This window comes from Delphinapterus leucas, chromosome 7 (genome assembly GCF_059928025.1).
Source record: "Delphinapterus leucas isolate spDelLeu-1000000601 "Yukka" chromosome 7, BTC_Dleu_Yukka2, whole genome shotgun sequence".
Lineage (NCBI taxonomy): Eukaryota > Metazoa > Chordata > Mammalia > Artiodactyla > Monodontidae > Delphinapterus > Delphinapterus leucas.
In genome coordinates this window covers 27,965,296-27,992,496 of record NC_143135.1, presented here as the reverse complement: position 1 = coordinate 27,992,496, position 27,201 = coordinate 27,965,296, and the positions used below count along the sequence as shown (strand labels likewise).

At 39.4% G+C, this 27,201-nt stretch overlaps 1 non-coding gene across 1 annotated transcript in view; it reads right to left on the bottom strand.

Moving 5' to 3' along the window:
- Positions 1–782: 782 nt before the first annotated feature.
- Positions 783–27,201, bottom strand: part of LOC111179814 (uncharacterized) — a 182,874-nt gene continuing 156,455 nt past the window's right edge. Inside the window, exon 3 of the transcript XR_016393808.1 lies at positions 783–1,313. This is a non-coding gene — a transcript (uncharacterized LOC111179814). The remainder of the gene's footprint in view (positions 1,314–27,201) is intronic.

Here is a 27,201-nt window from a genome sequence, read left to right as displayed (position 1 = left end):
ATTCCATCATTTCTGTTAATAATACTCCTCTCTGCTATTTCTAAATTTCTTCATTTTCCAACTTATTTCCACTTGAGTTGTATCTGAACAGTCCAAGATTTCATTTGATATTATAATTCTTCTAAAACATTATTTTACAGGGAACCTCCCTTCCTATAACTCAATAAAACACTTACCTTCTTTGAGTTCACATTCAGCCTGCTCAATATTCTATCTCTGGGAATGTAACAGCATCATTTTGACAGAAGCCTATCTAAACATATTAATACCCTGGAGAACATGCCTAGGAGATGGGAGCAATACAGTTTCAAAGAGTGCACTTGATTTTCCAATAAAAACTTGATACCCTATGATCTGAACCATCTGTGGACAATTTGATAAACAGATACAAGAGGAAGGGTGGAAAAAAAAAAAGATGCTCTTGATATTTTACTCCTTGTGTTAACAACAGATTGCTGGAGTTACTACTTTCGAATTCTGCAAATATTGAAACTCATTTCAAACCAATACAGGCAATGGGTTTTATAATAGCTTGAATTGCAAGTTAAATAGGGAGAAATAAACCCTGTTTAACATAGAGCAATCTGTGTATGGTGGAATAATGTATTGCCATATTAATCTGCATTTTATTCTCACTGCTGTAAATAATTTTCACCTCTTTGTCTAAAGAAGATAGCAATGTTTTTGTCTTTGCTTTTCCCAGAAATGGGAAAAAACACAAGCATACCCAAAAGATCACTTCCAAACAGAACATTTGTTTTCAAAAGTCTAGGCTCATAAGAGAATATGGAACTATATTATCTAAGTAGAGGGATTTCAGGATTGGGAAAGGTAATAAATTAGCCTTTAGACAAGAAAGGTTTTGAGAGAGTTTTTCTGGAAAATGGTGGAGTAGGAGTCTGGAGAGTTCAGAAGCAATGGAGAATGATGTGCTGATCCGTAGTCTACTACCAGGGAGATGCTGGTCTCAGGTGAGATGACTGTGAGGTGTACCTGAGAAGGTCAGTGACTAGAGAATGCAGTTTCCAGCCTCAGCAAATATCTAAATGCCCTTTGATAGAGGCAGAGAAGGTGCATGTAACAGTGATGACCAGTGTGCACTGCAGACCAGAAGGCTATTCTTCAAATATTCTTCAAATATTTTGATTCTCAATAAATGCTGGAGGGAGTGTGGAGAAAAGGGAACCCTCCTACACTGTTGGTGGGAATGTAAATTGGTGCAGCCACTATGGAGAACAGTGTGGAGGTTCCTTAAAAAAAAACTACAAATAGACTTACCATATGATCCAGCAGTCCCACTCCTGGGCATATATCTGGAAAAGACAAAAATTCTAATTCAAAAACATATATGCAATGTTCATAGCAGCACTATTTACAATAGCCAAGATATGGAGGCAACCTAAATATCCACTGACAGATGAATGGATAAAGAAGATGTGGTATACAGTGGAATACTACTCAGCCATAAAAAAGAATGAAATATTGCTATTTGCAACAACATGCATGGACTTAGAGGATATTATGCTAAGTGAAGTAAGTCAGACAGAGAATGACACAGATAACACTCCACTATTTATAAAATATATAAACCACAAGGATTTACTGTATAGCACAGGAAACTATGTTCAATATCTTGTAATAACCTACAGTGGAAAATAATCTGAAAAAGAATATATATACACACACACACACACACACACACACACACACACATATAACTGAATCGCTTTGCTGTATACCTGAAACTAACACAATATTGTAAATCAACTACAGTTCAATTAAAAAAGAGACACTTTGCAGATTTAACAACAGCAACAACAAAATATTGTGACTCTCATATTACTCTAGGCTCCCTGCAAAAACATAAATTTCAATTTTGAATCAGGTAGGGAGGAGTTCTGAGTATATTGATCTGATTTTTTTAAGAAAAATAAGATCATGTTTCTTGCATTGGCTCATAGACAAAACTCATACCCATATGTTAACGCATGTAACCCTAACAACCCTGCAGTGTTGGTGCCATTAAACCTATTTTACAGATAAGGAAAGTGAGGCACAGAAAAGTCAAGTACCTTGTCTAATGTCACAGAGCTAGGAGGTAACAGAGCTGGGATTTGAACCTGAACAGCCTGGCTAGACACTCTGTGCGCCTGAATACTCCTCTCTTCTGCCTATCCTGTCATGTCCATGTCAGGCCCCTTAACTCTTTTTAAAAGTGATCTGCTACAAATAATTACTGTGCATGTGTTTTATCTCCTCTTACCTCCCTGAGGACTGGAATGCTTCTTATTCTTTGTGTTTTCCTACAGTGCCTGACACTGACCTGGGAAAAAAATGCCACTCTTACATAAATATGTAAAAATCAAGCTTGCTCACAAAACAGATCTGAATATATGTGTGCAAAGACACACACATGTGTGTATATATATATATATATATATATATATATATATATATATATGTATAGTCTTTAAAACACAGATGGATGGCCAGGATCCATCAGATTCAATGCAATAAATATCTATAGTAAATGTCTCAAACCATGTTAATCACATATTAAAATACATTTCCACTAAAGAATACATTGATATTTTTCATTATATGTTTCACTTCATGACATCAGAACATAGAATAAAAATGGTAATTAGACACATTTTTTAAAGCAGCGAGTAAACTAGCTCTGAAATTTATTTTGAATGCCATTTTAGAACTATTTTGAGAAAGGAATACATGATTTTTCAAGAGCATGCCACAGCTAATAGAGAGGAGCCTACTCAAATCCCCCTTCAGGCCTGAAGAACGTGTGCCCCACCTGCCAGGAGTGCTGCCAGCTGCCAGTCCTCCAAGCTGAGCCCTTGCCAGAAATTACCCTCAACTGGGGAAACCTGCCTCAAGCAGAGGTACCCAGCACACGATCACTGGTCAATGTGGGAATACAAAGGTACGGCCCTCCTTGTCACAACTTGAGACCACTTCGATGGGCCATCATAACTTCAGAGCTCCCCGTGAGATTCATCTATGGCCTTCCTTGAAACTGAATCAACACCTAACTTCTCCCTCTGCCTAATCTTATTTTCTTCCCTTTCCTTCCACCAAGTGTTGGTCCTGAGAGCCCTCCAAATAAACTTCCGCATGCTAATCTTCATGTCAGTATTTGCTTCTTGTGGAAATCAAGCTGGGACATTTCATGCATCCAATAGATGCTACATGCTAAACTGCCATCAGCCTTGTTTCTTTGGAGACATGCTCAATACATTTTTTTCCCGCTGAAGTACTTATGTAATTTAACCTAATAGAAGTAGATAAGCCATGTCCAAAGAGTCAAGAGGCTTATCTGGCCCTGCTGTGATTCCCAACATTAAAATAAGAAGATCCTCTTCTAAACAATTATTAGATCTTCATGTGATAGTATCCATTGATTGCAACTGTAGTTGCTAACACCGAGTGCTCATGAGGTATCTGGCATCATGGCAAATGATTTGCATGTATTTATCCTTTAGGCCTTATAACAACCCTGTGAGGTAGATACTATTATCAACTCACTGTACAGCAGGGCTCACAATAGTTAAATAACTTTCTCAAGGTTACAGGGTGACATAGCTTTCTGTCTGCAGCCCCTGAGTACCGCTATATTGCCTCGCCTAAATGCATAATGACAAAGAGCTATAAAGAATTCAGTAATGCATTTAAATTACTTTCCATTTTATCCACCATAAAACAGCACCTGAATTCATTTGAAATATAGTAGTACATAAGTACTATTTTTATTCAGCCCACAGACAATTTTTGGAATGCATATGCATTTGAAAACCTCCTTCAAAACCTCTGCACCTCTCATGGAGTCCTCTACGCCTCACTCAAAGGTTAGTGACCATTGCCCTAAAGAATATATATAACACTCCCATCCTATGCTCCTGATACTTAGGTTACCGACTCTACACCTGAAAAGTAGACATAAAATAGTTAAAAGCAGAAAAATGGGGGAAAGTCCAAAAGTGGCAAATGCTATCAACTCTGAAAAGCAGCAGCCCAAGGGAGGATGTAGGAAATCTTGATATGACTTGGTGCAGATTCTAACATTTACTACCATTATTGTCCCCTGAGAACCATCTTGGCGAAAGAATGTGAGCACTCCAAATCTTGAGATTTTCATTAATACCTTTAATTTTCAGAGATGTGGACTAAAGGAATAAGTAATGTAGGAAAAACAGTCAAGGCAAATTCTTAAGAGTAAGTGTCATGCCCATGATGAGTGAGCTGGAGCAAGAAAATGCCAGCAGGGACACAATTTTCCAAAGCTACATTTTAAGTTGCGTGAATTAACTGAAGGCCTAGCGTATTCTACCAGAAAAACAGGATATTCCTCCAACCAGGTGAAATACATAGTACAGGATATTTGACAACAACTCAGAAGAGAGCAAATCCTAAGTGTTTCAGTTCTTTGTCAAAGCAAACTGTAATGTCAGGAGCTGATGAATGCTTCCCCTAATCTTGCCTCTGCCCCTACTCTAAAGCAAAAAGGAGAGAAAAGAAGAGAGAAAGAGAATCATAAGGCTGACAAAAGGTAGGCAGGCTTAGAACAGTGCATGGAATCTACAGATTTCAACAAATGTCAGCCACTGATCTTTTGATAGAAAATAATGTAAATATTGCCCATTTTGACAAAACAAATATACTAATATAAATAACCTATATAAGGATGTGAGGGAAAATGGAGAAGGAAGAAATGTTCATCTGAATTTGTCCTATTCTTCATAGCAGGCAGGCATTCAGTACCATTTAAATTTGAAATCTAGAGTTTAAAGAAGTGACTGGCACATCATATTTTTTCACACTATTTTTACCTACCTTTAGGACAATCTATTAGGAACTAATATATGTTTGGGAAAGAACTAGTTATTCACTTCTGTTTATTTTCATTTGTTATAATAAAATAACTTAATACACAATTTAAAATAGAATGTATTCCATGATGCCATTTTATGAAAATCATTCTCATTCGTCTACCTACCCACCCATTCCCCTATCTATCTACTTATTTGTCTGTCTGTAGACACAAAGAAATATCTGCTATTATGTTCATTTAATGGTGATGGTGTTTATTTCTGGTTGATGAGATTATTTTCCTCTCTCCTGTGTTGCTTGAGCTTTTTTTTTTTCTTTTGCGGTACACGGGCCTCTCACCGCTGTGGCCTCTGCCGTTGCAGAGCACAGGCTCCGGACGCGCAGGCCCAGCGGCCATGGCTCACGGGCCCAGCCGCTCCGCGGCACGTGGGATCCTCCCGGACCGGGGCACGAACCCACGTCCCCTGCATCGGCAGGCGGCCTCTCAACCACTGCGCCACCAGGGAAGCCCTTGCTTGAGCTTTTTAATGATGATTAGGTATCATTCTATTAAAAATAATAAAGGTTTTCTCTTGTGGAAAATTTTAAAAGATGGCCCAAATGAGAAAAGCAAAGTCTATTTATTCAGAGCTTGCGATAGTAACCATTGCTTGTGCTTTGGCAGAGGCTCAAAGACAAGCAGAAGAATGGGCAAGCTTTCTAGTGGAAAGAAGAGAAGTCTCAGGTGTGCTCTGATTGGGGGCTTTTAGGCATGGGGAAGCTTCAGGTGGGCTAACTAGAAGTGAGGCATCCTGTGTGATTGGTTAGGGGTACCTATTTGGCTTTCTCTGGTTGGCCCTAAGTTGGAAGTGGTGACAAAAATTAGGGAAGCTGTCCGTTATTAATCAAGTCCTGGCCATTTGGGGGCTGACTGTTCCAGGAGTTATTGTGTGGCATCCCGAGTCAACCAGCTGGAATAATGGGCTGAATTCCTATAAGTCTGACTTGCAGAGAGTAGGCTGTCTTCCTGAGCTGGTTACTCTAGAAAATGGGCTGGTTTCCAGGCTGATTGCTATATATTGTGGATCAGAGTTTTCTTTCTTAAAATATCTATCCATTGTTCATTTACATATTTTGTCTTTCACTTAAAACAAGCACCATAAAAAACAATAACAGCCAAAAAAATTGTGTGAACTGTTTTTAAACAGTTCTTGGGGTTCTGTTGAGGGGCTTCAGAGACTGGCACACTGATGGATGGACCAATTAGTCCCAACTCGTGTTTGTTTTTTCCATTTTATCAATATGGCTCTTTCTAAGCTTTTGGGTTCTTCCTACAACTTTAAGAAAATATTCTTCAATTACAAAAGCTGGATAACATTCAATTATATGACCTGTACATCTGAGCTACTCTAAGGAAATACTGCAATCTGTCATGAGGTGCAACATAATATGCAACACAGGATAGTGACTCATTGTATGACTTGGGTAATGAGCTAAATCTCATTCTCCTCATCTCTAAACTGGGAAAAATCACATATAATAAATAATGTCAATAATTGCATTGTAAGTATAATAAAGGATTAATCTCAGGAACAAATTTAAACTTTTTAACCTGAAGAACACTGTACAAGGAAATTGTTGTATTTTTAATTTAATATACTTCATGTTTTTTCTACTTCTAACTGGAATAATTATGTTGCTATATAAAAAATAAGTGATCTGATCTCCATACTCTAGTTATGTTTATAATTATTTCAGTCCATATAGCATTTCACTTGATCATAATGAGGCTATTCCTATTTCTTTTTTTTTTTTTTTTAGTTTTTTTTTAAATTAATTTATTTATTTTTATTTTTGGCTGTGTTGGGTCTTCGTTTCTGTGCGAGGGCTTTCTCTAGTTGCGGCAAGCGGGGGCCACTCTTCATCGCGGTGTGCGGGCCTCTCTTGTTGCGGAGCACAGGCTCCAGACGCGCAGGCTCAGTAGTTGTGGCTCACGGGCCTAGTTGCTCCGCGGCATGTGGGATCCTCCCATACCAGGGCTCGAACACGTGTCCCCTGCATTGGCAGGCAGATTCTCAACCACTGCGCCACCAGGGAAGCCCCGCTATTCCTATTTCTGATTAAAAAGCACAAATTAAAATAGCTTTGATTCTTAACAAAACTGGATGCTGATCTTGTGTACAGATACTTTTTCTTCAGACTGACTGATTTCCCTTATCTTCGTTTACTTTGGCTGTCACTTAGGAGCCCATACTACAATTCATTAAACAGTCTGGGAACATTGTTTCTTTCTTTGTTTAATGCTCCTAAACCTGGAATTAGAGTCAAATCATTTTTTGTTTTAAAAATGACCACAACTGATTATGAATGATTTTATTTCTTTTGCTACATGATTCTCTATTCTAAATATTATGACTTGTTCATGTATTACTTTTATGTATTAAAATAGCATCAAAGAAAAAGGAAAATGTCACCACATTGAGTTTTATGACACAAATATCTTGTATCTTGATTGCTACTCTTTTCAAGCAGAGACTTATTTTACATACAATGACAGGTCCCCTTTCTATTGGGATGTGAAAGGCAAAGAGAACTGAGCAGAAGCAAATTGTCACAGAGAATTAGAGATGCAGCTAAGGGCTTAGGTCTGGCAAAGTTATCCATGAAGCAAAATATCACAACCAAAGTCACTCAGTTTTCTCTTTATCATAAACTAATTCAAATATTCTGCCCTTTTCCTACCTTCTTACTGTTGTCATTTTTGTAATGAGTATATTGCAAAATTATTTGACTGTTATTCATTAATAAATGGAAAATTATTGTCTATTTGTGTAGCTTATCAAGAACCCCATTAGCCACAGGCATTTGATTGGATAACAAAGCCTTCAAATATTGACAGCCAATGGCTGATTTCTGTAACTATTACCCAGTGCAGCACACCCCCTTGGTATGTAGGTGCCCCCTTTGTAAGTACATCAAGCTGCTGAGTGCTCTGAAGTGGGCTGAATTAATCAAGTGGGACTGATTGCCTTAATTGATGGGGGAGACGGTAACCTTTTTCTCAGAGCAACTACATCATGTAATTACAGAGGAAACGATATAGCTTTTGTTAGTTGGACTAGACACCTCTAATAACATTAGCCAAGCAAAGGGTATTATTATCTCGCATTTTAGAGATTTAAAAAACTGAGACTAATATCAGTTAAGTAGGTAACAGCCCCAAGGTCATACAAAAGAATGAAGAGCAAACACACAATTCATGTCTGTTTAACCCTATCATTACTATAACTAGAATCTGATGGAGTGGTTTTTAGCATATGTAAGTATAAGTAAGATATTTATAGCTGGTTTCAACTCTTATACATTTCTCGGGCTGCACATAAATGTTTCATTTGTCCTGGGTCCTCACTTTCTTGGAATTGTAATACGCATTTGACTCCTACTTCCATTTTTCCAGAAAAAACTCCTTATGGGATGACTCATAAAAGGATATCTCAAACAATCACCTTAAAAATCACCCCTTCTTCCTTGACCAGGTTCCCAAGACTAAACTGGGGACTGTGCTTTGATTTTTCTCCCAATTTGTGGCAATTGTCCCCTCAACCCAAGATCGCCTTCATGAAGTTATAGGATGTCACTTTTCCTTGTGAGTGTTGATCAGAAGTGTTGATTTTCCTAAGAGGAAGCCTGTTGGGGGCTTCACAGAGCTGGAACCCTCAATAGTCTCCCTCCTCCCAGGAGTCCTTATTTCTTAGAATTTTCAAAGGAACATGAAGGAGCAGCCCACACTGCAGACCCTTGCTACATGCAGAAGGAAATGTCCATCTGTTCCATTTGGCAAGCAGTTACTGTCCAAATGCTTCACTTAAACTCCATTCCCCTCTCCCCTGTTGAAGTCTCTTTGAATACCTAATGCCTGTCCTCAAATGGAGATTCTGAGAGGTAGTAGCTTCCTTGTCTGAATCATTTTCTACCTCTGGACTTAAGATTTCTCATCATAAAATCAGGAGGTCTGACCATTATCATCTATAGACTCTATTTCACAATTCTTAGAATTTCTCCCTATGGAAGAGAACAGTCAAGAAAAATAATTCACATTCTCCACTTCCAGGGAACATAGAAACAATTTTAAACTACAATAGGTTTTAGAAATACCAGTCTATCTACTGTCTATCTACCTATCTATCTATCTTCACTCTTATTTTCAGGCCTTACCTTAAGATAGAAATCTAGTTTTATGTAGTAAGAGTAGGGACATAGTGTGGAAAAAAAGAGGAGAAAGTTTTAATCAAATAGACTTGGATTTGATATCCAGCTCTAATATTTACGCTCTCTGCAACATTGGGCATATTGCTTTGCCTCCCTTGCTTTACACATCTGTAAAATAGGACAAATGATACTGAGCTTATAGGATATTATGAAGATTCGTGAGATAACATATATAAAGCATCTAGTAGAGTACATGATGGATATTAATATAGATTACAATGTTAACAATAATATTAATATTCCTTTGAGCTTATAACTCCAAATACCATAATACTTTTTCATAAGACCACACAGCATAGCTCAGCTGTGCAAATGCTTGCACTGCATTATTATACAGATCATCTGAGGCTGCACAATAGGTGGAGAGAAAGGGCTGACCTCCCTAAAAAGCTTTTCCATATCTCTTCCTCCATGTCCATCCTCATATTCAGAAAAAGGAAATGAAAGCGTTGGCATGTCAAAGAGAAAATAATAGTTTTTTTTTACTTTTATCAGTTTTACATATGCAGCATTCTTTCAAAATTAAAGAGTCAGCATTCAATATGTGTGTTTGATTTCTAATGACCTCATGGCAGAAATAATGTTCTCTGTTCATGAAGAAAAATGTTCATCCTGACAAGATTATGCTCATCCCTCTAGATCAGCGGTCCCCAACCTTTTTGGCACCAGGGACTGGTTTCGTGGGAGACAATTTCTTCACAGACAGCAGGGTTGGGGGTATGGTTCGGCAGTAATGCGAGCGATAGCTCCCCCGCTACTCACCTCCTGCTGTACGGCCTGTTTCTAACAGGTCACAGACCGGTACCAGTCCGCAGCCCAGAGGTTGGGGATCCCTGCTCTAGATCATAGTTTTATATTAACTCCTCATGGCTTCAAATAAAACAAAATTATTTTGACCAGGTCTATATTTAAAAATCTATTTCTCTGATGATTTTCATTAACTGGCCGTGAACAAAATATTCACTCTTTTAAATATCACTTTAACTGATTATTATTTGCTTCATGATCAATGAAACTATTATGGGTTATGGATTGATTTCTTTGGGAAAAACTATTTTCATGGAGGTCCAGTAAGGAAAAAGATACCACTCTAGGTCTCATAAATAGAAGGAATTGATATCAGGAACTGGTTATTGGGTGATAAATGAGCTTGTAAACCAATTAGGGGACAATGAGGCAATCTGTAAATTAGCAACAGCAGGAAGTCACCACCACTCCTAGGACTGGAGGGACATTGGGGATAAGTGGATTGCAGGAGGCAGGCCAAACGATGGGAACAGAACCACAGCAAAGGATGCCTTGAGCTGGAACTCCAGAAAAGATTCAGTTGCTGCTGGAGATGCCACCAGAAGCAGGGTGGCAAAGGGGAGAGGCTCCCCTCTCCCTCCCACTCTCCAACCTACCTAGTGTCTTCAATGGCCAAACCTACCATGCTAGGGAAATGCAGCTCTCTAGAAAACAGAGTAGGGTAGTGGAAGGTCTGGGGACAGATCTGAGAACAAAAGGGGAATTAATTGATGAGCCCAAAACCACATTTTACTTAAAGTTGTAAGCTCCTGGAGGACAGGAACTACATCTAGTTTTCCAGTATATACCCACCATCAATTCAGCACCACGTCCAAGATGTTTAATGTTTATGTACTAAGTGAATCTGCATGTAACTTGGGTTGTATCAGACACCTTGAAGGCTCTAACCAGATCCTCTCAGCCACCTGTCTCTGGAGCCCTTAGCCACTTGTTTTGCCCCAGCTTCCACAACAACCGACTTTAGTGGGCACAACCCAACAGTGTGCCCTGTCCCCTGCTGCCCACTGCGGAGGAGCCTATTCATACCCACACATGCACCCCTAGAGATTAATGCTCCATAGCAAACTGCAGCTGGCAGATACAGTTGTCTCCCTACTTCCCACCAATGAACTATCCTGAAGTGCTATTGCTTACAAGCCTTCCCAGAAAACGATCCCATGATGTCAAGCAGTTCCCCTAGATGCCAAAAGGTAGGGTCCTTGATAACATACCTTATCGTTCTGCTCCCTCTTTTCTTGCCTCCTTCCCCTTCCCCTCTCTCTTGCTTCCCAGGGATAGGACTTCCTCATAAAATAGTGGCACCCAAATTGCTGCCTCAGCCTAACTGGGGCTGAGGCACTGGTAAAACTGAGAAGAAGCATAGAGTTAGAAGTCAAGAGTTATGGGTTCAAGTCTGAGCCCCACCTCCAACTGGCTATATGACCTTTAGTAAATTCTCTAGCCACTCAACACCTAATTTTTGTTTACATTTTCATGAACATTTACTGAACAGGTGCTCTAAGCTAAGCATGGTCCTAGATGCCAGGATATAAATTTGAAAAGAACACGGTCTTGGCTCTCAAGGACTTCATATATTAAGGAATGACAGAGATGTAAATGAATAATAATGTCCTCATCTGTAAGGTAAGAATGTTCCCAATAGCTCAACAAGTCAGTGATTAAAAATTCAGACTTGGGACATTTCATAAGTGTTTCAAAAAAATTGTTACACTCAAAGAGCTGATATTTCCATCCTGAGCTGAACAGTGCCTTGTCATTATATACACCAGCTTGAATCCTGAATACCAATTGCCCCCAAAATATACGTCTCCTACAGTATTTAAAAATGAGAAAGTTCCACGTTGTGTCTAAAAGAACTATACTTGGTAATCTATCCTAGTGGAATAATCAGGGATGTATGCAAAGATACATGGACATGGATGCTTACAACAGCACAGTTTGTAAATAAAAGACATTGGAAACAACATAAACATCCAACAAAGGCTAAATAAGTTATGTAACATTCTTATTACAGAATACTAATTAATCTCTAAAATGCATAGAGATGTTAACTTATAGCATAAAAATAGTGTTGGGGAGATTCTTAAATGGAAAAAATTCATGTTTTAACTAGTAGGTAAAATATCCAACTTCTAGAAATAAATTCCATATATTCACATGAATCTAGAAGAAAATGTTAGCGTTAGTTTTCTCTGGATGTGGTTTACCAGCATAAGTTCTCTACTATAAAGATATATTTTTGAGCATAAAAGCATGAAAATCCTTAAATAAGGAAAATAGAAGTAATCTAACAGTTGATTTACTCACTCAGGCATCACTACAAGGGAAGAAGCAAATCATTATTTTTTATACCATATCCTTTCTTCTGTTAATCTACTTCAAGATACTAGTGGGGGCTTCCCTGGTGGTGCAGTGGTTGAGAGTCCGCCTGCCGATGCAGGTGACACGGGTTCGTGCCCCGGTCCGGGAAGATCCCACATGCCGCGGAGCGGCTGGGCCCGTGAGCCATGGCCGCTGAGCCTGCACGTCCGGAGCCTGTTGCTCCACAATGGGAGAGGCCACAACAGTGAGAGGCCCGTGTACCGCAAAAAAAAAAAAAAAAAAAAAAGATACTAGTGATATTAAACATTTTCTCCATGTTAAAAAAAATTAATAAACAAAGAGAAATTCTCCTCTGTATCATTTTACACTAAACCTCCATTTTTATGAGGGATGCATTTTTTTTAATGTTTCTTGGAGCTCATTAAATCAGAATTCTCCTTGAATAGTAAATTTACTTTCAGTGAATTATAACTCAAGATAGAGTAAGGGAGAAAACTAGTACAGTATTGAGAGTACATTTAAAAAAAAATTTTATTGGTGTATAGTTGATTTACAATGTTGTGTTAGTTTCAGGTATACAGAAAAGGGAATCAGTTATACATATACATATATCCACTCTTTTTTAGATTCTTTTCCATATAGGCCATTACAGAGTATTGAGTAGAGTTCCCTGGGCTATACAGTAGGTTCTTATTAGTTGTCTATTTTATATATAGTAGTGCGTATATGTCAACTCCAAACTCCCAACGTATCCCTCCCTCTCCTTTCCTCTCTGGTAACCATAAGTATTTTTTCTACATCTGTGACTCTATTTTTGTTTTGTAAATAAGTCCATCTATACCATTCTTTTAGATTCCACATAAAAGGAACATCATATGATATTTATCTTTCTCTAACTTACTTCATTCAGTATGACAATTTCTAGGTCCACCCATGTTGCTGCAAATGGCATTAGTTTGTTCTTTTTTATGGCTGGGTAATACTCCACTGTATATATGTACCACATCTTCTCTATCCATTCCCCTGTCAATAAACATTTAGGTTGCTTCCGTATCCTGACTCTTGTAAATAGTGCTGCTATGAACATCGGGGTGCATGTATCTTTTCGAATTATGGTTTTCTCCAGGTATATGCCCAGAAGTGAGACTGCCGGATCACATGGTAGCTCTATTTTTAGTTTCTTAAGGAACCTCCATACTGTTCTCCATAGTGGCTGTACCAATTTACATTCCCATCAACAGTGTAGGAGGGTTCCCTTTCCTCCACACCCTTTCCAGCATTTATTGTTTGTAGATATTTTGATGATGGCCATTCTGACCAGTGTGAGGTGACACCTTATTGTAGTTTTGATTTGCATTTCTCTAATAATTAGTGCTGTTGAGCATCTTTTCATGTGTTTGTTGGCAATCTGTATATCTTCTTTGGCAAAATGTCTATTTAGAGATTCTGCCCATTTTTTTGATTGGGTTATTTTTCTTTTTGATATTAAGCTGCATGAGCTGTTTGTATATTTTGGAGATTAATCCCTTGTCAGTCGCTTTGTTTGCACATATTTTCTCCCATTCTGAGGGTTACCTTTTCGTTTTGTTTATGGTTTGCTTTGCTGTGCAAAGGCTTTTAAGTTTAAGTAGGTCCCATTTGTTTATTTTTGTTTTTATTTTCATTACTCTAGGAAGTGGATCAAAAAAGATCTTGCTTCAATTTATGTCAGAGAGCGTTCTGCCTATGTTTTCCTCTAAGAGTTTTATAGTATCCGGCCTTACATTTAGGTCTTTAATCCATTTTGAGTTTATTTTTGTGTATGGGAGTGTATTTTGTGTATAGGGAGTGTTCTAATTTCATTCTTTTACATGTAGCTGTCCAGAGAGCACATTTTGAAATCAAAGTCCTGGTTTCAAATCCTAGCTCTTCATCAACCAGCTGTGTGAACTTGTACCTCAGTTTCTTCACATGAAAAATGGGAATAATCAGGACTGGTGAACAATTTGTGAAGCTGAAATGAGATAACATGGGAATGGCCTGCACAGGCCCAGGTGCAGAGAGAGTCTAGCAACAAACATTAGTCCTTTTCCCTCTTCTACCAGCCCAAAGTCTAGAAAAAAATAGCTAAAAATAAAAGGAAAGTATAAATTATGCTTTTGAATTTATCCTACTTTCCTAGTTCCCTGGATCTTTTTAACATTTTGAAATATGAGAGAAGTAGAAAGAGGGATATTTTTAAAGGAGTTAAAATACCAGTAAAAGGCTGAAATGTCATTACACCCACAAATATTGCAATTACCCAAATTTATTTCTGAATGGTCCCAATTTAAAACAAATATTTGTTTTACCTTTTAACAAACTGGAGCAGGTTATGTATGTATTTTTCATTTAGGGAAGAGAAAATGTTATCTTTCAGAAGAGCAATTTTCCTGTAATGTAGTATTTTGTATCAGAAAATTCATTTTTAGAATTTTTCATATTGCTGCTGAAGTATGCAGTTAAATGATTCTCAGTACACTATGATGCATCAAATTCTACCAAAATGAATCTCTTAAGTATAAAAATTAAATCTCTTTCCTGTCATTTTCATACCATTAAGCTAAGTGGAACATTAAAAAAATAAATAAAAGGGAAAAAGAAAGCTATATTTTTCAATGAAAGTTCAAAATGCCCCAGAAAAATGAATTTGATCTTATCATAACTTCTTATGTAAATTGAAAATTTATCCAGAGAAAAGTAAGCAATTGGGTGGACATGAGCATTGATAGTGATAATGAATATGGATACAGATATATCCTAAATTTGTTATCTCAGGGAGTCTTAAAGAATATTTTCCTGTCGATGTGGCCAACTTGACTCTACTCTAGATTTTCATGTTTCATCTCCTCATCTTCAGAAGGTGCCATGGTGCCTTCCTTAGAGCAACAAAATGGGTCTTCTTAGACTAGAACCATATCCCTGGGGAAATTTCAACGTCTAGTTGGAGAAGCAACGTATGGAGAGCTGAGAGGTAAAGATGAGAGAGCGCAATAATGACAAAAGCAAAACAAAGTTTATGACAAGCTTGAGTCGATCTACCCTATTCCTTTCCAGAAACATAAAACAGTTAATGAAATAGTAACATGGCCCATATTGTCTTTCTCTGAAGTCCAGAGTGGACTGAATCTGGGCTAATATTAAATAGCAACACCACACTGATTGGGGCCCTGTACCAGTCTTATAACTCACTAACATCCCAGGGTCCTTGCATAGCGGCCTCTGAGGGGAAATGTATTAGTAGGCTGAGAGAAATAGAATTGGGTATGGTATTGGGTCATGGTCCCTTGGGGTACAGTCTATACATTTTTTTCTTGGCATTCAGGAGAATCACACATTTTTAAAGTGAATTTCGTTTTCCTCATTTTTCTTGCATAAGGATTATTTTGGAATCACCAGCTCGAAATCATCAATTCTATCTCCATTCTCAATTAGAAGTTTCAAAGCATCTTAAGAAGTAAATTCAATTATTTAGACTTCTGTCAAGTCACATGGTAATGAAAGGAAAGATGTAAAAGAATTAAACCTCTCTTACTTCTCTAGCAGGCAGGAATTCCTATGTTTTCTCACCTCGAGAAAACCAAAAGCAATTTCGAGAGGGCAGAAAAGAGAGTGACAGCACTGGCTCCCTGGTACAGTAATATATCACACAGAGCAAAGGTGCGAGTGAAGGACTGAGGGGTGGTGGAGTACAGCGAGCAGAATATGGGTCAGAACACTGAGGAAACAACACTTAACAATCCTACCCAGAGAGTGGCATGCCAAGACAGTTCAGCTGCAAACAAACACAGAAAACGAGTGTGTTTTCACAGAAGGTGAGTGAGGGGTCAGCAAAGATAATGCATGGGCTTAATAAACAGTGGGAGTACCAGACCTCACTGGGTCATTCAGAAAAATCTATCTGAAAACAAGGCAGGACAGGGCAGGCATGGGGGCCTGGAATTCACACCAGCAGGATGAAAAGAAGAAAACAGTCTTGCTTCGTCCGTCTGAAGTAGACGGCAGGGAACACTGCATTAGCTAAAGTATCAAGCAGGGCACCAGTAAGTCAGCTGAAGCAGAGGGCAGAGCACCTCCTGGCTGGCTGACATAAAGGGCAGGATTTTACCTGAAGCCAGTGGAAGAAGCCCAAGGGAGACCAATTGAAGGGAGCGGGACAAGAGCCCGTCTCTTCATAAAAGGCCAGCTGCAACCTTGCTTAGGTATCTCTGAAATTCATTCCATGGCACACCTTCTGTCTCCTCCCTTTCTTTAGAAAAGCTACTCTATGCTTGCTTGCTCTTGCTTAGCATCTTCAACTTCCTGCTTCACTTCCCTGGCCCCTGATTCCTAGCCCTGGAGCTCTATACTTTCTGCCAGCTCTGCCTCCACCGAGCACTGCCTGTCAAATGCAGTTTTACCCCCAATCCCTCTAGCATTGCTCCAGGCTCAGGCCCCCAAGACTGACTCAGTCCTCCTTGGTTCATACCAGCCTTTCAACAAGCCCTGACTACAAGTAGGATTGGCCAGTGGGCAGTCTTTTGGTGATGTCTCTAAAGGGTTTGCACCTTAAATCTTTTGAACAGAGCAGCCAAAATTAATTCTCAGACTCCACTGATCAGTATACCCCACCGCAGACATCTCTCAAATCTATTCTCTGTTCTCCTGCCCGACGTGAACTACAGTTCAAGCCCCACAATATCTCGATTTCTAGTCCAGCAGCCCCCACCCATCTTTTCTTCCCTCCTCCAGTTTTGCACAGCACCCACAAATAAATTTCACACAACATGGTGAGATAATTTTCCTGAAATAAAACCTGACTGCATCATCGCTCTGCCAAAAATTCATCAATGACTTCCCCAGCTCTGAGGACAACGTCTAGATACTCTGATAATGCTTTCCCATCCCTTCACACAGGGGTCCCCTCTGTCTATTTCTTGAGCATCTTCTCTTCCTGGTCTTCCTCATGCCAATACTGCAAGCTCCAGCCTTCCCAAAGTAATGCCAGTGTCCTGGACACAGCTGGCACCCTCTTCTTCTGCGCCTTTCTGTATGCTCGACCTCTCCTCCTTGCCTCCTCTCCCTTATTCTCCTACCTGCAGCTGGCTAACTTCTACATATTCTTCAGGCTTCAGCCTCCTCCAGAAAGCCTTCTCTGTTCCCACAAAATTAGGTCAGGTAGCCCTTTATATGCTCTTACAGCATTTTGTTCCTGGATCTCTTATGATACTTCACTGCATTGTATATTGATCAGCCACTTATTTTCTTAGATCCCCACTAAACTCTAAGCTCCATGAGGGCAGGGATCACTTCTGTCTAACACAGTGCCTGGCTTAAGTAAACAATTAATACATTTTTTTTAATTTTAAAAAGCATTTTATGGTAACATTTTTTTGTAAATTTCTGCTTTATAACAAAGTGAATCAGTTATACATATACACATGTTCCCATATCTCTTCCCTCTTGTGTCTCCCTCCCTCCCACTCTCCCTATCGCACCCCTCCAGGTGGTCACAAAGCACCGAGCTGATCTCCCTGTGCTATGTGGCTGCTTCCCACTAGCTATCTACCTTACGTTTGGTAGTGTATATATGTCCATGCCACTCTCTCACTTTGTCACAGCTTACCCTTCCCCCTCCCCATATCCTCAAGTCCATTCTCTAGTAGGTCTGTGTCTTTATTCCTGTCTTACCCCTAGGTTCTTCATGACATTTTTTTCCCTTAAATTCCATATATGTGTGTTAGCATACAGTATTTGTCTTTCTCTTTCTGACTTACTTCAATCTGTATGACAGACTATATGTCTATCCACCTCATTACAAATAGCTCAATTTCGTTTCTTTTTATGGCTGAGTAATATTCCATTGTATATATGTGCCACACCAGTCAGAGTGGCCATCATCAAAAAGTCTAGAAACAATAAATGCTGGAGAGGGTGTGGAGAAAAAGGAACACCCTTGCACTGCTGGTGGGAATGTGAATTGGTACAGCCACTATGGAGAACAGTATGGAGGTTACTTAAAAAACTACAAATAGAACTACAATTAATACATTTTTTTGTGGAACAAAGAAAGAGAAAAGAGGAGAGTGTCTGGCTGTGTTGATTATACTCCTGGGTTCCTTACAAATGCTTCTTATTATGAAGATCAGGGCTGGGGCAGCTGCAGGTCAAGGTGACACAGAGTGGATATGCACCTGAGTGAAGCTGCTGCTCCTTCACAGGGTTCCCCAGGCAAGCCCTTCACTGCATCAACATAGACAAGCCCTGTCACATGTCTGCCTTCACCCAGAGGGATGGCACGCAGTGAGCTCAGCATCAGCTCAATGTTACTGTTCCGACTCAGATATCTGAGGAAGAGATGAGGGTGGTGCCATAGTGGAAAGGTGGCAGGTAGGGTACATGTTCATCTGCTTCTCAGGATTTATCTGATGCCTGATGAATTCTGACACATGTAACATGGTGTTAGGAATATGCTTCTGAATACAACATTTGTATATGTGCCTTAGAGATTTCAGTTTCCACCACAGGGTACAACTCGGTAGATACACAGACAAGAGTAGACAAGAATTCAGGTGCTAAGGTGAATTCCTCAGTCTACTTTCAAACTACAATGGCAGAATCCAGAAAAGGGTCCCCAGCTCACTGATTTCAGTATGCTAAGCTCTAAAAAGCAACTTGGGAAACCAGAGAGAAAAAATGCTATCCACAATCCCCTGGCGTGTCACACTCACAGACTGAATGTCATTTGAGCATAAACATCAAACAGTCAGGGATGATGCTTAGAAATTTTGTGTTCTAAGTTGGAAATAAAAGTGAGGTTCATTTTTTCAACATTCAGTAATTTTTATTTTATTCCTACCATATGATGGGTATTGTTCTATGCACAGAGGATACAGCAATGAAAAAGTATATAAAAATGCTTGTCCCTCAAATTCTTAGAAAAGCATAACCTTCCAAGACTGAACCAGGAAGAAATAGAAAATATAAACAGACCAATCACAAGCACTGAAATTGAAACTGTGATTAAAACTCTTCCAACAAACAAAAGCCCAAGACCAGATGGGTTCACAGGCAAACTCTATCAAACATTTAGAAAAGAGCTAACACCTATCCTTCTCAAACTCTTCCAAAATATAGCAGAGGGAGGAACACTCCCAAACTCATTCTATGAGGCCACCATTGCTCTGATACCAAAACCAGACAAAGATGTCACAAAGAAAGAAAACTACAGACCAGTATCACTGATGAACGTAGATGCAAAAATCCTCAACAAAATACTAGCAAACAGAATCCAACAGCACATTAAAAGGATCATACACCATGATCAAGTGGGGTTTATTCCAGGAATGCAAGGATTCTTCAATATATGCAAATCAATCAATGTGATACACCATATTGCCAAACTGAAGGATAAAAATCATATGATAATCTCAACAGATGCAGAAAAAGCTTTTGACAAAATTCAACACCAATTTATGATAAAAGACTCTCCAGAAAGTAGGCATAGAGGGAACTTACCTCAACAAAATAAAGGTCATATGTGAGAAACCCACAGCCAACATCATTCTCAATGGTGAAAAACTGAAACCATTTCCTTTAAAATCAGAACAAGACAAGGATGCCCACTCTCACCACTGTTATTCAACATAGTTTGGGAAATTTTAGCCAGAGTAATCAGAGAAGAAAAAGAAATAAAAGGAATCCACGGGAGGACCTTCAGGATGGCAGAGGAGTAAGACATGGAGATCACCTTCCTCCCCAAAAATAAATCAAAAATACATTTACAAATGGAACAACTACTACAGGACACCTACTGAATGCTGGCAGAAGACCTCAGACTTCCCAAAAGGCAAGAAAATCCCCACGTACCTGGGTAGGGCAAAAGAAAAAAAGAGAGACAAAAGAATAGGGATGGGACCTGAACCTCTGGGAGGGAGCTGTGAAGGAGGAAAACTTTCCACACACTAGGAGACCCTTTCAATGGTGGAAACTGGGGGGTGGGTGGGGGAGGAAGCTTTGGAACCGCGGAGGGGAGCACAGCAACAGGGGTGCGAAGGGCAAAGCGGGGAGATTCCCGCACAGAGGATCGGTGCCGACCAGCACTCACCAGCCCAAGAGGCTTGTCTACTCACCGCCGGGGCGGGCGGGGGCTGGGAGATGAGGCTCGGGTTTCTGTTGGATGCAGGGAGAGGACTGGGGTTGGCGGCGTGAACACAGCCTGAAGGGGGCTAGTGCGCCACAGCTAGCTGGGAGGGAGTCTGGGAAAAAGTCTGGAGCTGCCGAAGAGGCAAGAGACCATTGTTTCGGGGTGCATGAGGAGAGGGGATTCAGAACACGGCCTAAACGAGCTCCAGAGATGGGCGTGAGCCGCGGCTAACAGTGCGGACCCCAGAGACGGGCATGGGACGCTAAGGCTGATGCTGCAGCCACCCAGAAGCCTGTGTGCAAGCACAGCTCAGTCTCCACACCTCCACTCCCGGGAGGCTGTGCAGCCCGCCACTGCCAGGGTCCCGTTATCCAGGGACAACTTTCCCGGAAGAATACATGGCGCGGCCTCAGGCTGGTGCAACGTCCTGCCGGCCTCTGCCGCTGCAGGCTTGCCCCGCACCCGTACCCCTCCCTCCCCCCGGCCTGAGTGAGCCAGAGCCACCGAATCAGCTGCTCCTTTAACCCCATCCTGTCTGGGCGAAGAACAAACCCCAGAGGGCGACCTACGTACAGAGGCGGGGCCAAATCCAAAGCTGAACCCCAGGAGCTGTGCGAACAAAGAAGAGAAAAGGAAATCACTCCCAACAGTCTCAGGAGCAGCGGAATAAATCTCCACAATCAACTTGATGTACCCTGCACCTGTGGAATACCTGAATAGACAACGAATCATCCCAAAACTGAGGCAATGGACTTAGGGAGCAACTGTAGACTTGGGGTTTGCTGTATGTAACAGACTAGTTTCTGATTTTTATATTTCTCTTAGTATAGATTCTAGCGCTTGTTATCATTGGTGGATTTGTTTATTGGTTTGGTTGCTCTCTTCTTTCTTTTCTTATTTTATTACTATTTTATTTATTTTAATAACTTTATTTTATTTTATTATTTTTCTTTCCTTTCTTTACTCCATTTTCTTCTAAGCCGTGTAGCTGACAGGGTCTTGGTGCTCCAGCTGGGTTTCAGGCCTGAGCCTCTGAGGTGTGAGAGCCGAGTTCAGGACATTGGACCACCAGAGACCTCCCAGCCCCACATAATATCAATGGATGAGAGTTCCCCCAGATATCTCTGTATCAACGATAGGACTGAGCACCACTCAACAACCAGCAAGCTCCAGTGCTGGACACCCCATGCCAAACAACTAGCAAGACAAGAATACAACCCCACCCATAAGCAGAGAGGCTGCTGAAAATCATAAGTTCACGGACACCCCAAAACACACCACCAGATGTGGTCCTGCCCATCAGAAAGACAAGATCCAGCCTCAACCACCAGAACACAGGCACTAGTCCCCTCCACCAGGAAGCCTACACAACCCACTGAACCAACCTCACTCACTAGGGGCAGACACCAAAAACAACGGGAACTACAAACCTGCGGCCTGAGCAAAGGAGACCCCAAACACAGTAAGTTAAGCAAAATGAGAAGATAGAGAAATACACAGCAGATGAAGGAGAAAGTAAAAACCCAGCAGATCAAACAAATGAAGAGGAAATAGGCAGTCTACCTGAAACAGAATTCAGAGTAAAGATGATCCAAAATCTTGGAAATACAATGGAGAAAATACAAGAAACCTTTAACAAGAACCAAATAGAACTAAAGAGCAAACAAACTATGATGAACAACACAATAAATGAAATTAAAAATTCTCTAGAAGGAATCAATAGCAGAATAACTGAGGCAGAAGAACAGATAAGTGACCTGGAAGATAAAATAGTGGAAATAACTACTGCAGAGCAAAATAAAGAAAAAAGAATGAAAAGAATTGAGGACAGGGTCAGAGACAACTGGGACAACATTAAACGCACCAACAATTGAATTATAGGGGTCCCAGAAAAAGAAGAGCAAAACAAAGGGACTGAGAAAATATTTGAAGAGATTATAGTTGAAAACTTCCATAATATGGGAAAGAAAATAGTCATTCAAGTTGAGGAAGTACAGAGACCCATACAAGATAAATCCAAGGAGAAGCAGGCCAACACATATTAATCAAACTATCAAAACTTAAATCCAAAGCAAAAATATTAGAAGCAGCAAGGGAAAAGCAAAAATTACATACAAGGGAATCTCCATAAGGTTAACAGCTAGTCCTTCAGCAGAAACTCTGCAAGCCAGAAGGGAGAGGCAGGACATATTGAAAGTGTTGAAAGGGAAAAACCTACAGCCAAGATTACTCTACCCAGCAAGGATCTCACTCACATTCGACAGAGAAATTAAAACCATTACAGACAAGCAAAAGCGAAGAGAATTCAGCACCACCAAACCAGCTTTACGACAAATGCTAAAGGAAATTCTCTAGGGAGGAAGCACAAGAGAAGGAAAAGACCTACAATAACAAACCCAAAACAAATAAGAAAATGGTAATAGGAACATACATATCGATAACTATCTTAAATGTAAGTGGATTAAACGTTCCAAACAAAAGACACAGACTGGCTGAATAGATACAAAAACAAGACCCATAAATATGCTGTCTACAAGAGACCCACTTCAGACCTAGGGACACATACAGACTGAAAGTGAGGGGATGGAAAAAGATATTCTACGCAAATGAAAATCAAAAGAAAGCTAGAGTAGCAATTCTCACATCAGACAAAATAGGCTTTAAAATAAAGACTATTACAAGAGACAAAGAAGGACACTACATAATGATCAAGAGATCAATCCAAGATGAAGATGTAACAATTGTAAATATTTATGCACCCAACGTAGGAACACCTCAATACATAAGGCAAATGCTAACAGCCATAAAAGGGGTAATCGACAGTAACACAATCACAGTAGGCGACTTTAACACCCCACTTTCACCAATGGACAGATCATTCAAAAAGAAAATAAATAAGGAAACACAAGCTTTAAATGACACATTAAACAAGATGGACTTAACTGATATTTATGGTACATTCCATCCAAAGGAAACAGGATACATTTTCTTCTCAAGTGATCATGGAATGTTCTCCAGGATAGATCAAATCTTGGGTCACAAATCAAGCCTTGGTAAATTTAGGAAAGCTGGAATCATATCAAATATCTTTTCTGAACACACGCTATGAGACTAGATATCAATTAGAGGCAAAAATCTGTAAAAAATACAAACACATGGTGGTTACACAATACACTACTAAATAACCAAGATATCACTGAAGAAATGAAAGAGAAATCTAAAAATACCTAGAAACAAATGACAATGAAAACGCAACGACCCAAAACCTATGGCATGCAGCAAAAGCAGTTCTAAGATGGAAGTTTATAGCAATACAATCCTACTTCAAGAAACAAGAAACATCTCAGATAAACAACCTAACGTTACACCTAAAGCAATTAGAGAAAGAAGAACAAAAAAACCCCAAAGTTAGCAGAAGGAAAGAAATCATAAAGATCATATCAGAAATCAATGAAAAAGAAATAAAGGAAACAATAGCAAAGATCAATAAAACTAACAGCTGGTTCTTTGAGAAGATAAACAAAATTGACAAACTATTAGCCAGATTCATAAAGAAAGAAAGGGAGAAGACTCAAATCAACAGAATTAGAAATGAAAAAGCAGAAGTAACAACTAACATTGCAGAAATACAAAGGATCATGAGAGATTACTACAGGCAACTATATGCCAATAAAATGGACAACCTGGAAGAAATGGAAAAATTTTTAGAAAAGCACAACCTTCTGAGACTGAACCAGGAAGAAATAGAAAATATAAACACACCAATCACAAGCAATGAAATTGAAACTGTGACTAAAAATATTCTAACAAACAAAAGACTAGGACCAGATGGCTTCACAGGTGAACTCTACCAAACATTTAGAGAAGAGATAACACCCATCCTTCTCAAACTCTTCCAAAATATAGCAGAGGGAGGAACACTCCCCAAATCATTATACAAGGCCACCATCACCCTGATATGAAAACCAGACAAAGATGTCACAGAACAAGAAAACTACAGACCAATATCACTGATGAACATAGATGCAAAAATCCTCAACAAAATACTAGCAAACAGAATCCAACAGCACATTAAAAGGATCATACACCATGATCAAGTGGGATTTATCCCAGGGATGCAAGGATTCTTCAATATACGCAGATCAAACAATGTGATACACCATATTAGCAAACTGAAGGATAAAAACCATATGATAATCACAAAAGATGCAGAAAAAGCTTTTGAAAAAATTTAACACCCATTTATGATAAAAAACCGTCCAGAAAGTAGGCATACAGGGAACTTACCTCAACATAATAAAGGCCATATATGAAAAACTCACAGCCAACATCATTCTTAATGGTAAAAAACTGAAACCACTTCCACTAAGAAAAGGAACAAGAAAAGGATGCCCACTCTCACCACTGTTGTTCAACATATTTTTGGAAGTTTTAGCCACAGCAATCAGAGAAGGAAAAGAAATAAAAGGAATCCAAATCAGAAAAAAAAGTAGAAGTGTCACTGTTTGCAGATGACATGATACTATACATAGAGAATCCTAAAGATGCTACCAGAAAACTACTAGAGCTAAAAAATGAATTTGGTAGAGAAGCAGGATAAAATATTAATGCAAAGAAATTACTTGCATTCCTATACACTAATGACAAAAAACCTAAAAGAGAAATAAAGGAAACACTCCCATTTACCACTGCAGCAAAAAGAATAAAATACCTAGGAATAAACCTACCTAAGGAGACAAAAGACCTGTATGCAGAAAATTATAAGACACTGATGAAAGAAATTAAATTAAAGATGATACAAATAGATGGAGAGATATACCATGTTCTGTGATTGGAAGAATCAACATTGTGAAAATGACTCTACTACCCAAAGCAATCAACAGATTCAATGCAATCCCTATCAAACAACCAATGGCATTTTTCATAGAACTAGAACAAAAAATTTCACAATTTGTATGGAAACAAAAAAGACCCTGAATAGCCAAAGCAATCCTGAGAAAGAAAAATGGAGCTGGAGGAATCAGGCTCCCTGACTTCAGACTATACTACAAAGCTACAGTAATCAAGACACTATAGTACTGGCACAGAAACAGAAATATAGATGAATGGAACAGGATAGAAAGCCCAGAGATAAACCCACGCACATATGGTCATCTTATCTTTGATAAAGGAGGCAGGAATATACAGTGGAGAAAAGGCAGCCTCTTCAGTAAGTGGTGCTGGGAAAATTGGACAGCTACATGTAGAAGAATGAAATTAGAACACTCCCTTAAACCATACACAAATATAAACTCAAAATGGATTAAAAACCTAAATGTAAGGCCAGACACCATCAAACTCTTAGAGGAAAGCATAGGCAGAACACTCTATGATATAAATCACAGCAACATCCTTTTTGACCAACCTCCTAGAGAAATGGAAATAAAAACAAAAATAAACAAATGGGACCTATTGAAACCTCAAAGCTTTTGCACAGCAAAGGAAACCATAAACAAGACAAAAAGACAACCTTCAGAATGGGAGAAAATATTTGCCGACGAAGCAACTGACAAAGGATTAATCTCCAAAATATACAAGCAGCTCATGCAGCTCAATATCAAACAAACAAACAACCCAATCTAAAAATGGGCAGAAGACCTAAACAGACATTACTCCAAAGAAGATATACAGATTGCCAACAAACACATGAAAGAATGCTCAACATCATTAATCATTAGAGAAATGCAAATCAAAACTACAATGAGGTATCATCTCACACCAGTCAGAATGGCCATCATCAAAAAATCTAGAAACGATAAATGCTGGAGAGGGTGTGGAGAAATGGGAACCCTCTTGCACTGTTGGTGGAAAGGTAAATTGATACAGCCAGTATGGAGAACAGTATGGACATTCCTAAAAAAAAAGTAAAAATAGAACTACCATACAACCCAGCAATCCCACTACTAGGCATATACCCTGAGAAAACCATAATTCAAAAAGAGTCATGTACCAAAGTGTTCATTGCAGCTCTATTTACAATAGCCAGGACATGGTAGCAACCAAAGTGTCCATCAACAGATGAATGGATAAAGAAGATGTGTCACATATATACAGTGGAATATTACTCAGCCATAAAAAGGAATGAAACTAAGTTATTTGTAGTGAGGTGGATAGACCTAGAGACTGTCATACAGAGTGTAGTAAGTCAGAAAGAGAAAAACAAAAACTGTATGCTAACACATATATATGGAATCAAAAGAAAAAAATGGTCATGAAGAACCTAGAGGCAAGATGGCAATAAAGATGCAGACCTATTAGAGAATGGACTTGAGGATCCGGGGAGGGGCAAGGTAAGCTGGGACAAAGTGAGAGAGTGGCATGGACATATATACACTACCAAACGTAAAATAGATAGCTAATGGGAAGCAGCCACAGAGCACAGGGAGATCAGCTCAGTGCTTTGTGACCACCTAAAGGGGTGGGATACGGAGGGAAGGAGATGCAAGGGAGAAGAGATATGGGGACATATGTATATGTATAACTGATTCACTTTGTTATAAAGTATAGACTAACACAGCATTGTAAAGCAATTATACTCCAATAAAGATGTTAAAAAGAAAAAAAGAAGAAGAAGCTTCTGATGAACCAAGGGGCAGGACAGGAATAAAGAAGCAGATGTAAAGAATCGACTTGAGGACACAGGCAGGGGGGAGGGTAAACTGGGATGAAGTGAGAGAGAGGCATTGACATATATACACTACCAAATGTAAAATAGATAGCTAGTGGGAAGCAGCTGCATAGCACAGGTAGATCAGCTCAGTGCTTTATGACCACCTAGACAGATGGGACAGGGAGTG